We start from the raw sequence: 19,335 nt of genomic DNA on the forward strand, positions 1-19,335 counted from the left end.
TTTGTAACTAAAAAAAAAAAATTATACAAAAAAATTCAAGGAATCTGAGAGTATAAATTAGGTATTTCTACTAATCTAAGAAGTAAAACTTCCTAAGATTATATAAATTTCTAAATTAAATAGGAAAACATCTAGTCATATTAATCACTCTAATTTAATATTGGTTAAGTGCGATATATGGTAAATCTATGGAAAATTATAACTATAGTTCTACAAGCACTTACCATTATTGTTTATTTATTAACAGTCTACTTTTATTCATCTAAAAATACAATCTCTTTCTCTGCAAATAAAGATGTACATATATATGTAAATATATATGTATATACATATATATACACACACACACACATATATATAAAGCTAATGTTATAAAACTGATATAAATCTTACTTTTTCTATGACTGGATTTAGCTATCTGCATAAATAAAAAAAACAAGATTGAAAACATAAATACATTTGAAAATATCAAGGATCACTTATGTTTCATAAATAACTTTCGTAGATTAAAAGACTGTTGAAATTTGAAAGGTTTGTTTTCTAATCAATATCAACAGAAAGTGCAAATCAATTTGACTGCTCCTGTTGTGGAAACACAGAAATAAACCATTCTATCTATTGGTTCTGCAAAGAAGACTACATACTATAAAAACTAAAATAAAGTAAATGAACAAATAAACAAGAAGGCAAACATTCTTAGAATGTATTTAACTTGATTTTTAAAGTATATATAATTTTATGAAATATATATGTTTTATAAAGTGAATATATTTTAATAAGAAATATTTATTTTAGTTAACTGTATATTGTTTAGAAACATCTCTCAAAAATATGTTGAAAGATGAGACCATAAAGCATTACTGCAAAATATCTTAGATAAGTATGTTGTTTCTTAATGATTTTTAGATCACATCCATAGTAGCATGTTCCAAATTTGCCTCTAATTTATTATAGGAATATTTTAGCAATGTTAAAATTAGATAATTCTTTGAACTTTCTAAGAGAAGTGATCTATATTCCTAAAAGTAAAAATATATTGGCTTTCTGTATCTTCAAAATTCCACGAAATAGTCTATGGCCATGCCATGCTGAACAAGCCCTATCCCATATGATCTCGGAAGCTAAGCAGGGTCAGGCCTGGTTAGTACTCAGATGAGAGACCATCTAAGAAGACCAGGTGCTGTAGGCATAAAAATTAAAAAAAATAATAATAATAAATAAATAAATAGAAAATAAGGGATTGTAAACTGACAAAGTCCTTGCAATCTGTGAGGTCAACCAAGGGTTGCCTTGCCTAAAAAAAAAAAAAAAAATTCACAAAATAATAATAATACTAAGATTACCATTGCATTGATGTCAAGTCTGTTGTCACCTCAGCAACATGGAGGAGGTCCTCATTTTTTCCCTGTTGATGCAGTAAAGAATTACAGGTCAGCGAAATTTAGAAAAAGTAAGATTTATTAAAAATACATTTTTAGAAGGAAATAGACTGTGCTAAGGAAAGCTACAGCCCTGTGGAATTTGACAGGTGAAAAGATAAAAGATAGAATATGCTCCAAGGGAGGAGTAGGTTACCACAGAAGAGCTATAACACTGCAGAAGTGGGAAGGTCTGTTTATATTTGGACGGTGATGGGAGGGTAAAAGGGCAGTACTAGATGATCAGCATGTGAGGTCATCTTGATTGATAGCTGACTGCCATATAATCTACTGCGCATGTGCTTACCCAGAATTCAGTCTGTTATAATTAGATTCATGAACTTCCGGACATAGGCATGATATTATAATGATGGTGTAATGAGGCTGAGGTTATGGGCAGATTAGGATAATACTTTCTGTGCACGCATTTGTGGCTGGTTTAAGCCAGCAGCTTTTATGGCCTTTGCGCCTTAGGATTTGGGGTAATTCATAATCATAAAATGAGTGTTTATGGAGGTCTTTAAGGGAGGTTTCTATGGTTACAGAGCTGAGCTTTTGCTCCTGTTGTTCATGCCTGCCTAACTAGCTAACATTAACATTTATTGTGCACTCATGAAGCTTTAAGTATACACTTATTTAAACTTTTTTATGTATAGTAACTGATTTAAAACTGAAAATAACCCCATGAAATAGATATTATTTTTATCTTAAATTTACAATAAGCAAATTGAAGAACAGCAGGTTTAACTAATTTACTTAAAGTCACACAACTCACAACGATGAAGTAAAGGTTTGTATTCAAGGGCCTGAATCCAGAATTTGTACTTTTACTTACTAAAAAACTGAATTTCTATATTTGTCTAATTAAATTGCAATATATAGGGGACAAGTTTTTACGGCAAACTATGAATTTATGTCATTAAGAAAAAATAATTATTTATATTTATTAATATTTTTATCAGACCATAATTAACAATTCTCTACTTATCAAATGTATATTATCATACTAGATCTAGGTTTACAATGTTTCTTCAAGCATGCATCATATTATCGTGACCACCTAATTGATTAAAATATATTAACAGCTCAAATAATTATTTCTATTTTATGCTTTAATTTTAAACGTGTGTCCAAATTAATTTGACTTTTAGGTAAAGTGAGTGCATATCTATGTGTCAAAGACAAGAAAAGTCCAAATTGTCTGTTTCTATGACATGAAGAGAAAGTGATTTAGTGACTGGCAAACATAGCATTATTGATGTTAAAGCTGAAGTTGTTGCTTGTTTCTTCATTTAGTTGCTTCAGTGAGAATTGTATTAATTAGAAATATATTGTTAAAAAAAGCTTTGGGTTAAACAGTTGAAAAAGATATTCATATGATTCAGATACAAATACACAAAAAGTTTTAAAAGTTGAATAAGACACATAAAATATAGACACAACATAATACAAGTTAGGAAGCAAAAATAAAGTAAAAAATATAAACGACACTGATATATACCAACATTGGTAAATTAAAATTTTTCTTTTAAACCAAGATATCAGTGAACTAGTTGTATTTTTTAAATTTTACTTTTTATTGTGGTTAACTGTAAATTTTACTTTATGTAAAGTGTCACAGAAGGCAATAATGTATATATAAGTGAAATCAATAGATTAAAATATTTCAATAAATTACTGAATATTTATACATCATTATTTAGCAGAGTACTATAAGCTCTATAAAACAGTATCCCTACTCTCAATAAGTTTTCATAAGACTTATCAGGAATATCTTCTCCTCTCTTTCTTGTCATTCTACTTCACAAGGTGAAATTTCATAAATATTTTAAAGCCTCAAATGTCAGACTGTCATCTTAGTTATAAGCCTCTCTCTGACACACGTCGGAATCAAATTTCTTATTCTCATCTCTGTACACTTGTGAGAAATAGAACCTAGAGTGCTGTCAATGATTCTTACTTCCAAGTGTTTGTTTATACCTTTGAGTAACCCTTGCCCCTGCCCCCCACCCAGGATTGGAAAGACTTATGACTTGACTTGCTTCTAACCAACTGAATTTGGCAAAGATAATATAATGTCACTGTTGTTATTATACTATGTCATATAAGACAAAAACTAGAGCTAGAGCCTTTCCTTGTGGTTGTGACACAAAGTGAACAGCAGGTTGAAGAAACCCATGTGGCACGAACGACAGAAATCCATGGTCCTCAGTCATGCAGCTACAAGGAAATGAATTCTATTAACAACCCAAGTGAACTTAGAAATAGTTCCAAGTGGAGCCTCAAGATGAGAAAGCATCAGGCCAACACCTCCATTGTAGCCTAATGAGACCCTGAGAAGAAGACCCACCTAAACCATGCCTGGAGTCTTAACCCATAGAAACTACGAGACAGTAAATGTACATTGGTTAAGCCACTATGTTTATAGTCATTTGTTACAAAGCAGTATAAAACTAATACTCTATCCATACCACTTCCTTTAACCACTTAATTATCTCTCTGTCTTTGACACTAGGCTGTGAGCTACCTATAGGCTTGTTTATAATTCCCCTCTTTATTATAAGATGAGTATGTTCGGCACATTCATTTATTTCGAATCTGCCTTATCTCTCTCACATCTACACACATACACACATACATGAGGTAACTATTTCTTATAATAAATTAGCATTATATACATATTAATTGCTTGAATTAATAAATAAATAAGTGAATGAGTTATTTTTTACTTCTGTTTTATCAGTTAAAGAATTGAATCCTGAGAAGGCTATATGGCTTGTAAATAGCAAAACCAGGATATGAACTAGAGCATCTGGCTATAAATCCTGTATTTCTTTGTTGCAAAATAGAATATGCAACAGTATGTATTTTCATCATAGGATGATTGTGTTGTAGGTTAGGCAAAATAAAAGAAATAATGTGCTTAAAGAAGTGCCTAATATATATAGTAGGATCATAATAAGTCCCAAATAACTCATTATGACTGAGCTCCCAGAAAGCTGAAAACTCCAATTAGGATGCAGTAATAATAATTATGCTATCCTATGTCTAGTGTAATTTTATTTATTTTTCTTCTTTTAAGTGGTGTTTGTGTGACTTTCAGATGTACATTTCAATAATCCAGTTTTATATGTTTTTAATATCACAAACATCTTAAAATTGTTGAAGAGACATAGCCAGGATTCAAAAACATATATAAGTAAACAAACATGAAACTTTACTCACTAGTGTACATTTTGCAGAATATTTATGTCCCAGACATTTAGAAAATCAAAATCCTTCTACAGATCCAAGTCAATCTAACAGTTCATTAAATTCTAACGTCTATCTACAAGAAAAACAATAAGAACACTGATTTCTTGTGTTCCTAAATATTTCCATTCAGCAGAAATTGAATCTATTTTCTCCTGCCAGACTTTTCATTTCAAAATTCTTAACAGTTCTGACAGATTCGACCCATTCAGAGTGGCATGTCATTAAAAGTAGGCCACAAATAGAAGACTGAGAATGTGCTTTTATAAAAGTTGTTAAAATCACAGCACACCTGGAATTTAATCATTTTTATGCAATGTGAGAGAAATCTTAGTGAATTCTTTGAGTTATAAGTGAAATTTTAAAATTCCCACACAATTCCCATATATTTACATTTGGACATAAATTCTCCTGGATATTAGTTTCTGTGTAATATATCCAAATGGGATAATCACAAAATTTCATTGCTTACTCCAAATTTTTAGTTCTGAGAAAAACTAAAATATCAGACAATTATTCTTATTTTTTTCTATTCTTTAATTTAATTGTTATTTTTCAATTAGAGTTGATATTCAATATTATATTAGTTTCAGGTGTATAGCATAATTGTCAGACATTTATATAATTTACAAAGTGATCCCTCCTATAAGTTTAGTACCTATGTGGTACCATACATAGTTACTACAATGTTATTGAGTATATGCCCTACACTGTACTTTACATCTCCATGACTATTTTACAACTACTAATTTGTACGTTTTAATCTCTTTACCTTTTTCACCTAGTCCCTGAAACCCCTTCCCATGTGGCAACCATCAGTTTGTTTTCTGTATCTATGAGTCTGTTCCTGTTTAATTTGTTTATTTTGTTATTTAGGTTCTACATATAAGTGGAATATTATGGTATTGCTTTCTCTGCCTGACTTATTTCACTTAGCATAGTACTGTATAGGTCTATCCATATTGTTGCAATAGTAAGATTTCATTTTTTATGGCCGAGTAATATTCCATTGTGTGTGTGTATGTGTGCTTGTGTGCCACATCTTTATCTAGTTGTTTATTGATGGAAACTTATGTTGCTTTCATCTCTTGGCTATTGTAAATAATGAGGCAATAAACATAGAGATGCATATATCTTTTCAAATTAGTGTTTTGGATTTCTTTGAATAAATACTCAGAAATGATATTGGTGGTTCATAAGGTAGTTCATATTGGTGGGTCATAAGGTAGTTCTTTCTTTAATTTTTTTGAGGAACCTTCATACTGTTTACTATAGTAGCTGCACAGATTATCAATCCCACCAACAGTGCACCAGGGGTCCCTTTTCTCCACATCCTTGCCAATACTTGCAGTTCGTTTTATATTAATGGTAGCCATTCTGACAGGTGTGAGATGATATTTCATTATGGTTTTAATTTGCGTTTCCCATAGTGACACTGAGCATCTTTTCATGTTTAGTGGCCATCCATATGTCTCTTTGTAGAAATGTCTATTCAGTTCCTTTGCCCATTTTAAAAATAGATTATTTGAAGTTTTTGGTATTAAATTATATGAGTTCTTTATAAATTTTGGATATTAACCCCTTATCAAATGAATCATTGGAAAATATCTTATCCCATTCAGTAGATTGTCTTTTCATTTTTTTGATGATTTCCTTTGCTGTGCAAAACTTTGTAGTTTGATATAGTCCCATTTATTTACATTTCCTTTGTTTTCTTCACCCTGACCCTATGGAGTAGGATTCGTCCCAGAGGGGCTCCTATATCTGCTGAGACTTCACTTTGGGTGTGCCATTTGTGAAGCAAATTCGGTGGTGCTCTATTGTGGTATAAAGCTGGCCACCAGGTCTGTTAGTTATGGGGCCTGTTTGGAGGAACTGTAGCACAGGCCAAGTTCAGCCATTTCCTGTTCCTGGCCTAGGGCCATCTATAATAGGAGATACAAAGGGATCTAAGGTTGGTAGCTTCCGGTGCTGGATCTAGAGGTGTGTGGGAGAGGCCATGCTGTGATTCAAGGCTGGCTGCCACTTACACTGGGCCTGAGGCTACTCAAGAGGCACAGAACATGCCAGGGTTAGCTGCTGCTTTCCTGGGGGCTGCAGACTTTAGAGAGTTTTTAAGAAAATCTGCAGCTTTGTCAGAGGCCTACTGCCCATGAAGCACAGTTACTGAAAGGGCCTTGGACAGTGGGCCGGTTGGGTGGGGTGAGGTCTCAGGGAGTCACCAGGGTGGAGCAAGCAGTGTTCATCAAGTTAATGCATATTCAGATATGGTGCCCACTTGTACCTGAAAGCTGTGTGGGAGGAGGGCTCCATACAGGAAAAGTGGTATCTGCTTGATGGCTGTGTGGGAAGAGTGCTCAACTGAGGAACAATGGCAACTGTCCCTCCAGCCTTTGCCCTGAGGCCACATAATTCAATTTTTCCCCATATATCTCTGGCACCTTTCAAGTTGCTGCCCTTAAAGTGAATGTTTGTAAGTCTGTGTGCAGGTCCTTTAAGAAGGTGCCTTGGTTTCCAGCAGCCCTCTGTTTCACCTGAATGAAATCGTTGCTGATTTTTATAGTCAGATGTTGTGGGGACTCCTCTTCCTGGCACTGGTGCTCTAGGCTGGGGTGCCCAATGTGAGGCTGCGACCATTCACTCTTCAGCAGGGAACTTCTACAGCCAAGATATCCTTCCCAATTCTTAACTGCCACTCGTGGGGGTAGAGCCAGCCCATTTTGTGCCTCCACACCTCCTACCAGTCTCCATGTAGCTTTTTCTTTAAAATGTTAGTTTTAGGAGTTCCATTCAGCTAGTCTTCAGATAATTCTTCAGGTTTATTGTTTTATAATTTAGTTGTAATTTTGATGTGGTCAGAGGTGAACACAGTATTTACGTACTCTGCCATTTTGACCAGAATCATAATTATTCTTATTTCTGAGTCATATTAGAAATTATAGTAATCAGAAAATACAACATAGTGCATATGTCAACATTTATGTTTGTGTTCTTCACAGAGGACGAGAGAAAATAAAAAAGCATTTGTTATTTTCATGATAATAGGTTCAGGTTTGGCTGTTTTCAGCCGGGCTTCCTCTTGCAACTGCTATTTGCTGGAGGTCTGATGAAGGGTTGCTAGTCTAGGACAGTCACATTCTTGTGGTTATTAGTTATCTAGCTGTCTGATGGAGTAGGCTAGCCTGGGCTTATTTATGTAGCAATGATGGGATCCAAGAGAATCAGTAAGATCACAAGCTCTCTGAGGCCAAGCCTTATAACTATCACACCATTACTTTTTATACACTTTATTGAACAAAGCAATTGATAAGGCCAGCCTATATTGAAGAGATGAATCAATAGATTCTAGTTTCTGATGGAAGTACCTGAAGAGTAATATTTCAAAGAATGTGGATACAGCAGTGAGTAAATATCTTTTTTTTTTTTTTTGCATAAAAAGTATACCACAGTGGCTTTCCAAAAATTTCACTGAATGTGCTAGCTGAAGTTTGTGCCAAAAGATACTTAACATCTTTTCCCCATAGAGACTAAATACTGAGGACAGAAAAAACAAAAAACAAAAAACAAAACCTATACAATCTATTCCAGATGACCGCTATTTCTCTCCTGCTGCCAGTGTTCATATTTGATCTGCTCCATTTCTCATTTCCCTGAGAATCCAGAGGTCACAGAGTCTGGATTCTGGATTGTTGGCTACACAGGCTGTAAGAGCATGAACTTTGTATTTAGAGAGACTAGAATGTGAAACCCAGCCACTATCCAACTGAGTGACCCTAGATAGATAATTATTCTCTCAATGTCTGTTTCCTTAGCCTGAAAAATGAATTTAATTGTCCATATAGGTCTGTTATAAGGGTTTAGTGGTTGTAAATAACCCGAGAGTACTATTATACAGTAGGTGCTTAATAATTATTGATTCTCTTTCCTCCCATGGCTTTCTTGAAATACATTTTTTTCTTTTTATTACAGGATAGCTTGTCTCATAAATAAAATGATGCCTAGAGTTATTCACAAAGAAATATGCTTATATTTTTTTAAGTGTCGAAATATTTAAGCTGTGGATTATAATTAAAGAGCAAATTTAAGGCAATATGTTATCTTAAGGCTTATGATTTTCTTGAGGATATTTCCACAGCCAAAGTTATATTGAAAAGCTGAATAATTAGAATAAAGAAGAAAGTGCTGTCTTAGGTAGTATCCATTCTTTGAGGATAGGAAGAATATTAATAACTCAAACATAATCAGTATACACTAGAATGATTAATCTTTGATATATTTGGGGGTCACTTTTAATAAGGGCATACTGATTATTAATACAAATGAAAATAAAAGACATGAAAAGTGGCATTGATTCATAGGACACCAGAATATATCACTTGGTGCAACATAATTATTTAAATGGTCTCCACTTAAACTGATGAGGTTAGAACCTCCTCATTTTCACAGGTATATTTTCTTATCCAGGCTTTCCAAAATCCAGTAAGGGAGTGAAGAATTTATTTTCCCTTCAACACAAACAATCCAGGTAAATCATTTAATCTCAGTAATAAGATTTAAAGTTTAATTTTATTCCAGGTAGGGGTAAAAAGAAGCATATCGTTTTAAACTCACAGAAAAATGCTTCCAAGAGCATTTTCACATATATGTCTTCTCTCATTTAAATAAACAGTCCCACATCCTGACTCTTTTAAAGGCAATGTAACTGGTCAAATTCAGATGAGTTGTATGGCCAGCTATACATTAGGGCTGCAACTCAACTTCCTGTAGCCTCATGAAATGGTCCATAAATCCATGCTTGTTCATCTCCTGTAAGAAATGACTCTTTACAACATGTTTCCCAATCCAACCAGTTTGCTGTAGTCCTACAGTAGTAACTTATTGACTCCTATGTTCAGGGTATAGCCTATTTTCTAAGACCAGCTGTTGTTATCACAGGAATTCTTTGCAAATTTTCCATCTGAAGTAAGCATTACTGCTCTTTCAACTTCTCATTGTCATTGCTGACTCCTTGCTGCTTTCCTAATTGCTTGTCTCATTTCTGCACTCATCTTATCTGGATCTCTAGTATCTTGTATAGCCTGGTTCCATAAATCTTGTAGAGCTTGTACCCCATGGCTCTGCATTTATTTTGTCACTTATATGAGCACTACATCTTGACTTCTTATCTAATTCTGCCTTGACCACTGGCTTCTGGGATATGCCTGAGATTAAAGCTCTTCTGTTCTTTCATTGTCTGCTTGATCTGAACTCTCCCTATCTTTTCAGCTACTCTCACCCTACACACAACACTATCTCTTATGCTTCTTCTAACAAATCGACAAATTATATTCAGTCCCTTGTAGATCAAAAGGGAGTTCTCTATTAATCACATAATGTACATGGTATTGTTTTAAGGATTCTCACCTGTAGTAGTCTGATTTGTATATACAAAGGTAGAGTAAGCATTTATGTTATAAAAATAAACAAATAATCTTAATTTCAGCACTTCACTTATATAATGAGACTCAATATTGTGTTGTAAATGGGGGAGTAAGTCCCCCTTGTGAGATTTTTAAGGATCATTCCAACACGGCCATGGAAATTACACTATGAGAGGTATATGAAATTTAAAATTGTATTATAATCACATGTCCTAGAGAAGGAGGCATGGCGTGCCCAGAGTTTAGTTATGGCAGGCAGGGAAGGAATAGAACAAAGATCCATGGTGAAATGCCTTTAGTGGGGCATCATGCCTGGGATAGTTGTGAGATGAGGGAAGCATGCTTGTTGGGTAATTTGAGTATAATTAGATAAACATGGAAAGGAGTGTAGTAAAATGAACATACATGAACACATATACTGGAAATGGTTACCCAAAGATAGGCAATACTGAGTAAAAGTTCAAAAAAAGCAATGCAGGTGCCAACACTCAGGGAGCCATTGAAGCAATAAACAATATCTTTATATTGCAAATATTTAAGCCATTTACCTTTCTGTTTTCTTCTATGGTTTTTGTCATAATTGTATTTATGACAAAAAAAAGTAATTAATTTTTTTCATTTTAGAATATATTTTACTATAAACACTATATAAAACAAATTAAAAGACATACACTGATGACAAGAAATATCGTGAGCAAAAATTCAATTTTGTATACTGAAAATAGCATTGATAACATTTTACTCTTTGCAAATGCCTCAATAAAATAATGAAATTGCTGATATTTCTTATGCTTGCATTAAACAAGTAAATTTAAAATGAGAAAATAATTCAGAATCATAAAAGACTACCAGGACTGCTGTCTTTCACTTAAAAAGCAACAATGTTTCCTTAAAGACCTAAACAACTCTTTTCGGAGATTTACGGTATTATAATATCTAAGGAGACTGGCAGTAACCATTTTATTTCTCTTAGGAAATCAAAATGTCACATAGGTCTCTAGCTGTCCCTCACATATGCTTCCTTTTAAATGGCTTTTTATTTGCTGTTTCCTCTACTTGAGCACCATTGTCCAAAACTGTCACATATTTTATTCCTTCACTTCATTTTTGAGTTTTTTTTTTTTTATTATTTTAAATTTATGTCACCATCTCAGGGAAGTCTTCACTGATTACCTTATTCATAGTAGTAGTCCCATTCACTCTCTCTCCTCAATCTAGTTAATTTTTAAAGAATTTTCCAATACTACATATTACTATACTCATACACAAACATACATACACATTTGTGTGTGGCATTATTGTCTGTACCCCATGTTAGAACATAAGCTCCAGTGGGGCAGAAAGTCTTACCTGGAAGAGAAGATATGAAACAGGTTTATCAGTAAACACACACATATACACACACATACAATAGCACAGTAAAATCATTTTGAGGGCTGAGTCCTTGATATTTTACTTTACAATAGTATCAGCCATGCTAGTGACCAGCATCTGGAATAGGTAATTTGGATGTTTAACACAAACCTTGCTGCATAGGCAGCTAGGCAAAGATGTCAGCTATGCCATACGTGAGAGCTATGCTAATTCCTTAAATGACCTGGCAGGCCAATCACAATTATTTCCTACTAAAAAGAGATTCTCAATGAGTAAAAGCAATTAATATGTTGTAGTGAGAGAACTTCATCAAACTGTATGGAATTTTAAATTATTAACTTAAAAAAGTCACAAAGAAATTTTTGTTCCATTAAAAGATACTCCACTTTATAATGAAGTAATTACTACAGCAAATTTTAGACCCCACAATTATATATACTTTATGACACTATAGTTATGTTTCTTTTTTGTCCTTAAATAAGTTACAATACCAAATATTTTTTTCTTATTTTTGAAAGTGCACTTATCTTTTTTGAACATGTATCCTAAATTCTAATTTAGAGAATAATTGTTGTTAATATAAGAAAGGCTAACAATGAGATGTACTTTAATAAAAGGAATAATTGACATTTTGGATTTTGAGAACAATAAATCATATAAACATCCATGGAATATTAATTTGTTTATGAGGCTCTTGTATTCTTTACATTGACCCTGAGGTGACTTGACAATTTCTATTTGAAAATAAATGTATTAAGACATTGTAAGAGAATAGACTTCATTTGTTCTAGATGAATCATGCATGTTGTTTTTGCTGTTGGTTTAATTTTATTATCAAGCTGTAATTTCAGCTCATTGAACAAAACAATAGTGAATCAAAAGTAAGAATTCTACCTAAATCATATTTAAAAATCAAAATTTTATACATCAGCTTATAACACAAAGTGTATATTAATATGTATTATTTCACTCATACTTGTATAATACAAATAAGTAGAACTATGACTCATCAGAAGACAATTAAATCAATCCTATATTTTAAAATTCACATGTGCATATCCTAAAACTCTTGTAAACATCCATGGAATATGAATTTGTTTATGAGGTTCTTGTATTCTTTACATTGACCCTGAGGTGACTCTTGACAATTTCTATTTGAAAATAAATGTATTAAGACATTGTAAGAGAATAGACTTCATTTGTTCTAGATGAATCATGCATGTTGTTTTTGCTGTTGGTTTAATTTTATTATCAAGCTGTAATTATATAAATTTGAGATCTAAATGTGAGGAGTTATCTGTGGAGACATCCATGATACTAAAAACCTATGGAAGTAACTAGTGACCTAATATAGGTGGTTTCAGTCATTTGTGGAATCAAAATGTGGCCTTCATCTCTGTTCTGCCAATGAAATCAGAATTGAAAGTCCTCAGAAACTTGGGGATGAAATAAAAAATGCAGATAGTTTTAACATAGCTTGCAGGTTTTGAATAGACTTTATCAAAGTATATGCGGTACATAACTCTTTGTGAAATGATATTCTTCATATTACCTAAGAACAGGGCATAACAATGTATATCTTGTGAAATGATATTTTCATGGAATGGAATATTGAGTTTGTGGGGAAAAATGTCTTTGGCCAGAAAAAGATAGGGAACTAGTTTAAACATGATTAAATTGGCTTTTCAGTGTAAGCCTTTCAGAATCATAATTATGCTAGTGTGGCTCATGACTAGGCCACAGAATCCCTTTTCATAAAATATCACTTTAATTAATGTTCTAAGAATACCATTTGTAAAGACATTATATGGAACAGTAGGAGAAAAAATAATGCCTTACTTCAAAGAAGTAAATTTTAGAATAATGGTCAGTGAACACCTTTCGGGAAAATAAAATGGTACAAAGGTAAATGGATGAATGATAAGAGATTTACATTCAGCATGGGTCTGAAATCAAAGGCTACATACACAAACACACATGCATATGTATACACACACATTTAGGTGTGGTTCAGAATGTTGATTCCTAAAGGAAGGTAAATCGAGATGTATAGAAAGAAGGCAAAGCACAGAGTTATGAGAAGGTAAGTCATTCATGCATGTCTTCATTAATTATTTACTGAGCACCTGATGTGTGTAAGACACTGCTTTACATGCTAAAATAAAGAGAGGAACATGATGGCCAGGGCCCATAATTCACTTAGGACAAATATATATAAAATTCAGGAATTGCTAACTAGTTATTTTTCCAGTTTCTGAGACTAAATAATTCTTCAAGTGCTTCTTGCTTTATTCACTACTTTTCATGTTCTTTTTGTTAACAGCATTAAACCCTCCTAAAAATACCAAAGGATGAGTTTTTAGTTTTCAGAGATAGCTGTTAGGGGAAAAGTAGATATCTTGCTTTCTATGCTTTAGCAGCTTATCAGCCTAGGGGTCAGAGACAAGTACAGAAGAGGAAAGTGGCAATTGGAAACGGAAGGCAGGCAAAATGAAGAGAGTATCTAGGGCCCACAGGTATTTGTTTTTGTTTTTTTTCCCTATTTTTATTTTTTATTTTTTTTGGTTTTGTTTTGTTTTTGTTTTCTTTTTCTTTTAAAGAAAGGAAAGCTACAAAACGAGCTTGACTCGGAACTGGTCCTGGGAAGATAATCAAAAGCAAGAACCTAGCATTCTTCCACAGGCACACACTTCATCTATAACAATTTCTAGGAACTGTTGGCTCAGTTACATTAATTATCATTTTCCAGGGTGCAAAGAAAACTTCCTGTTATCAGACTAATTGTATGAAATACTGGAAAACTATCTGAAGTATAAATCTAGAATTTCTGAATCAAAGTGATGATTATATCATCATTAACTCTTTGCTGAGTTTTGAATGATTAATAATCCCTTGGTGGTTCATAAATTAGGCATTACAGCATGTAGCCCTCATAATATGAGCTTATAGTACAAAAGAAAACACTTGAAATGTATTAATTTGTTGTTTAATGTGCCAAAAGCTATCTGTCAACAAATCATATACCTGTACTTAGTTCAAGAAGAAATTAGTAAAGGATCTTTTGGGTAGGTTAAAATATGTTGTTTCCTACTTTATCAAAGTACAGTTGGAAGATTTATCTGCATGTCTAGAACTATAAAGAAACTAAAACTGACATTTAAATGCACTCATTTAAAACACAGATATACTTACTAACAAAACATGAGTGAAATCAGATGTTTAGAATTTACTCATTGTGTTGTATTTGACAATTTTTAATTAAAAAAAATTGGAAAACATGGTTCTTAGGCATAATCTTCCCATGAGCCTGTAAAAATGCTTAAATGTGTTTACATTTTTTTTTTCAAATTCTATGGCCTATATAGAGCCAGGGATTCAAAAAATGTGAAGGTCTATGTTCAGTAAATACATAGAATTTAATATCATAAAGCTTTACGTACAATAATTAGAAAGTATAGTCTAAATATGTTTCTCCTTTTTTCTGTGATTTTTAATTCGATTCTCTTCATTTTACTTAGTTATCAAATATGCATATACAAATTTAGATCCAGACTTCAATAAGCTGAAAAGTCAAACCATGCATATACTTCATACATAGGCTGACACTGATATTTCTCTTGTCAGTATTTGCTACTTTTTGGTGATGATTTAAACAATATACAAAATCACTATATTTCACACATCCTCCCTATATGTGGTCATCTAATTACTGCAGTGGCTCATCTATCTTAGTTTGGATGATACAAGGCCACTATAAATTTATTTAAAATATTTTCAGTTTCTAAAAATAGAAAACACTGAAATTGCAAAATATTAACAAAGGAAGCAAAATAATTTTTTAATACTTTGAAGATTTGTTTGTTTCTCAACAATTATGTTATCCATTTTCTCTCTAAAAATATGTAGTAGTAGTGAGAAAAAGAAAAGAAAGTTGTATACAGCAATTCTATTTTCTGTGTAGTTGTATTCTAATTAACTATATCATTGATGTTGGAAGAATTCTGTTAGTAAACGAATCCAACAATTATGTTTTGCCACAGATATTTTCAGTAATTCAATTGAAGAACATATACTAGATGAAGTTCACATATTAACAATTCCCCCTACGTCATTTACTTCTGAATGCCCGTATGACAGAAGAGGAACTTAGAGTTAGTAGGTATATTTTACAGCTGTACAGTACTTAATAGAGTGATTGATCTGAACAAAGCCTAATGCCACAAAGTGGAAGCTGGCAACATCCATTCCTACATTCATTCATTTTATATTTACTGGAGTCTACTGTGTACCTTAGCACTGTACTAAACATAGTTTGGAAATATGTGATACATGGGAAAATCAAATATTAAGATATTCAGTTGTAGGAAACAATGTGAAATGAAAACAGACAAATTCAAACCGATAGAAACAAAATCAGTATAATTTCTGGATTTTGTGTATCAGAAAAGAAGCACATAGTCCAATTTTTTACACTCAGTTTCTCAAAACAGTTTTTATTCGGAAGTAGGCATGATGTGATTTCAATATGAGTGGTTAGCTCTTTACTTACTAAATGTTTATAGTTTTCTTTTAAACATTTACCCAAAACGATATTTTTCTAATGATCACAGACATCCAAATTCTTTTATGGGATAGGGCATTACATACTCATTAATTATACTATATGATGATATCAGACATTTAAAAATTATCCTAACTATTTGCCTAGCCACAAAATTACCTATCAAATTTAATTTATTTTAAATTATTTGTGTAATTCTTAGGTTTGATTTTTAACTCCTGTCACTTCTCACTAATCTTGAGTGATCCATTTACATGGCTCTTCTTTTGCCTGTTAGTGGGTTGCTTCTTGGGCTGATGGACCAAATAGTCACACATATTAGAACTGTGTATAAAATGAAATAGGCCTCAAGCAATACCCAGCAAGTATCCCTTGTGAAAAAGAAGAGGTGATTCCATGGATTAACTGTGTGTCATCAATTTTGCTTACCTACTTATATTTTCTTTATTAATTGGTGCTTAACTTCATTCATAAAGATTCCCAGATTCATAAACTTCAGAGAGGTGAGGTGTTGTAAGGTCCTTTCCAGAAATAAGGGGACATGTCTATTAATACATGAATGTGATCATTTCAGAAGTAGCTATAAAGTACTTAAATAATAAAAAGTGATCTTCAGGTGAGTGTGTGTATGTATATGTGTGTGTAAATTCATAAATCTGTGAGATTTTAAATGAGTCTGGTGGATCGAATAAGAAAAAATATCCACATGATCAAAATATGTACTTATAGCTTCCTTTAATGAAATTCTATTCTAAGGAAGACTTTTTAAAATATATACATTGGACTCAAAAAAATTTTATATAACCATTTATAGACAGCATGATTTGACCTCAAATACATCTTTTGCCATCTATATCAATTATCATCCCTCCACTATGCCTTCTACTTATAACAAAGTCACACTCTTTGTCTCTATCATTTGCTCTCTTTTATTTGCTAACATTTCACCTGCACTCACATTGTTCTCATTATTGAAAGCATTTCTTGTCATTAACAGATGTCATCTTTATCAGTTTAAATTTTAGTCTTCCTTCAAGATACATCTCCATTGTCAGCTTCTTGATAAATCATTCCAAAATGTCTTTATTTGGCATTAATCTCACTCCCTTCTGTGTTACATAGCATTTTGTTTGTATTTTCAGGACCATATGTATCACGATTTGCCTAATATTTAAAATATGTGTCCATACCTGTTTCACATGATATGTAATAAAATTTTTAAGGTCTATGGTTATATTTTGCTTATTTCTATATGTATAATACAGAGGCCCTTGCCAAAGCCTAGGCCCTTTCCAAAAGTAGATGCTCAATAAATATTTGTGGAAGTACATTGAATTGAGACAAACTGGTTGCCATCACAGGTTGCTTTGCACTGTTTCTCTACTGTTCAGTGTTCATTGCTCTTGAATTAGAAAATTTGTCTCAGTTTTTGCTGTAGTTGAAAGTTGATGTACTCTTAGCTCCATTTAAGTGAATTAAAGAATGACATTTATTAATATTTGCATAGCTCAAAAGCAGTTCATACTGTGCAAAACACTATCCAAGTTGGATGTGCTATTTAAAAATAAAAGAATGTGTAGTGTAGTTAAGTGAAACAACTTGGCACAATCAGTACATCTCTTAAATGTTCGACATTACGATTAAAAAAAAGAAGCACCTGTTATACATATCCTGAAACAATGGACACAACTTCATTTGCAAATAGTGACATTGTCTTGTTAAAAAAGAATCTGAGAACAGTTGCTAGGGATATTGTATGCACTCACGGTGTCTATGGAAACAGCTTGCACTGAACGTGTAATGAGGAATAAAGAGATACCTGGAAGAGTGCCCAGTGTCAAGAAGACAATGAGAATATAACTCTTCAAATCTTATAAGGAACAAAAATAGAATTAAAAAACACAATTATCTTGTGCTTTTGGGTACCTGTGGAAGCTTTTAATTCTGGGGAAAAAATACAAAGGGCAGAAAACAAAAGCACAAGTTTTTAATCTTTCTTTGATTTACTAACACATTAGTAAAATTGAAAAATAATGTGATCACTACTTCTAATACACTCATAGAATTGGCCCATGTGTATTATTTGTAAACCATGTAAAAATCTCCACATGCTCTGAAATTACATTTATATTTCAAAGATAAGGGAACACTATTTTCGTTTTAAAATGTTGAACCTGGCACATCTAATGATTTTGGACTTCATTCATTAGAACAGACTGCCTTATCCTTGACCAGGCTTCTAGTAGCTCACTTCAGCTGATGTAAATTAATTTTAAAAAATGGCTATTATATAGAGAATAGATTTATCCCTTGTCCTTATTTAACTAATGTCTTCAGATATAATGTTTTCCTAGAATTTCATCTGTCTCCCAATGATGATATGAATGCAATAGGACCTTTAAATTAATGAAAAAAAAAAATCTATGAGCAGGTGGTTTGTATATATTAAAGATTCTGAAATAATACCTTCTTCATTGTTTAACTTTTAAAGAGTGCTTCCAAGCAAAGTCAAGATGGCATAGAAGATAGAGGCTGTGCATGCCTCCTCTCACGACCATGTCAAAATTATAATCAAAATTATAATGAAACCACAGGGCAACCAGTTTGAGTCACCTGAGGTCTGACTGAACAGAAGCCCAACAACTAGGGACAAAAATAAGAAATCACCTCAAGCTGATAGGAGAGGCAAAGATGAGAAATGGCCCGGACCCACAACTATGTGTGGTGATTGAGAATCGGAAGGGTTATCTTGGCTGCAGAGCTCCCTCTCTGACCTGAGGAGCGAAGGGGTCCTGCCCCCACACCTGGCTTTCTAGCCCAGGGGTCCAGTGCCAGGAAAAGAACTACCCACAACTTCTGGCTGTGAAAATCAGCAGAGATGGTGGCTGAGTGAGACAGAAAGCTGAGGGAATTGCAGGCATTCCTCTTATAAGGTCCACACCCAGACTTATTTGCAGATGGACTCACTCACCCTGAGCTTCAGTGCTGGGGCTGCTGTTCGAGGAGCTCCAGGGATGTACAGGGAGACACTGAGTTGTAGGGGTTTAAGGCAGAGGGCTAGAGGGGTAGCTATCTCCCAGACAGAAGTGCTGGCAGTTCCATTGTTCCTTTGTTAAGCCCTCCCCGCTCCCAGCCTGCAGACGTGGCTGCCGCCATATCTGAGTTACCAACAACTTGGATAACACAGGTTGCTCTGCTCAGGGGATTCCTTGGGACTCTGCCTATCCCAACTTGTAGGCCCACCCAAGCCGCTTCCCGTGGTTTATTCCATACAAATGTCCTGTCTTTGCTCTTGCTGCAGACTTTCTTA

General features: G+C 33.4%; 1 pseudogene; it reads left to right on the forward strand.

Annotated features, from left to right (window-relative positions):
• The first annotated feature begins 1,070 nt into the window (after window positions 1-1,070).
• On the forward strand, window positions 1,071-1,189 carry LOC112471562 (annotated as a pseudogene).
• Window positions 1,190-19,335: the final 18,146 nt, after the last annotated feature.

The sequence above is a fragment of the Pteropus alecto genome, unplaced genomic scaffold, assembly GCF_000325575.1.
Source record: "Pteropus alecto unplaced genomic scaffold, ASM32557v1 scaffold57, whole genome shotgun sequence".
NCBI classification, from domain to species: Eukaryota; Metazoa; Chordata; class Mammalia; order Chiroptera; family Pteropodidae; genus Pteropus; species Pteropus alecto.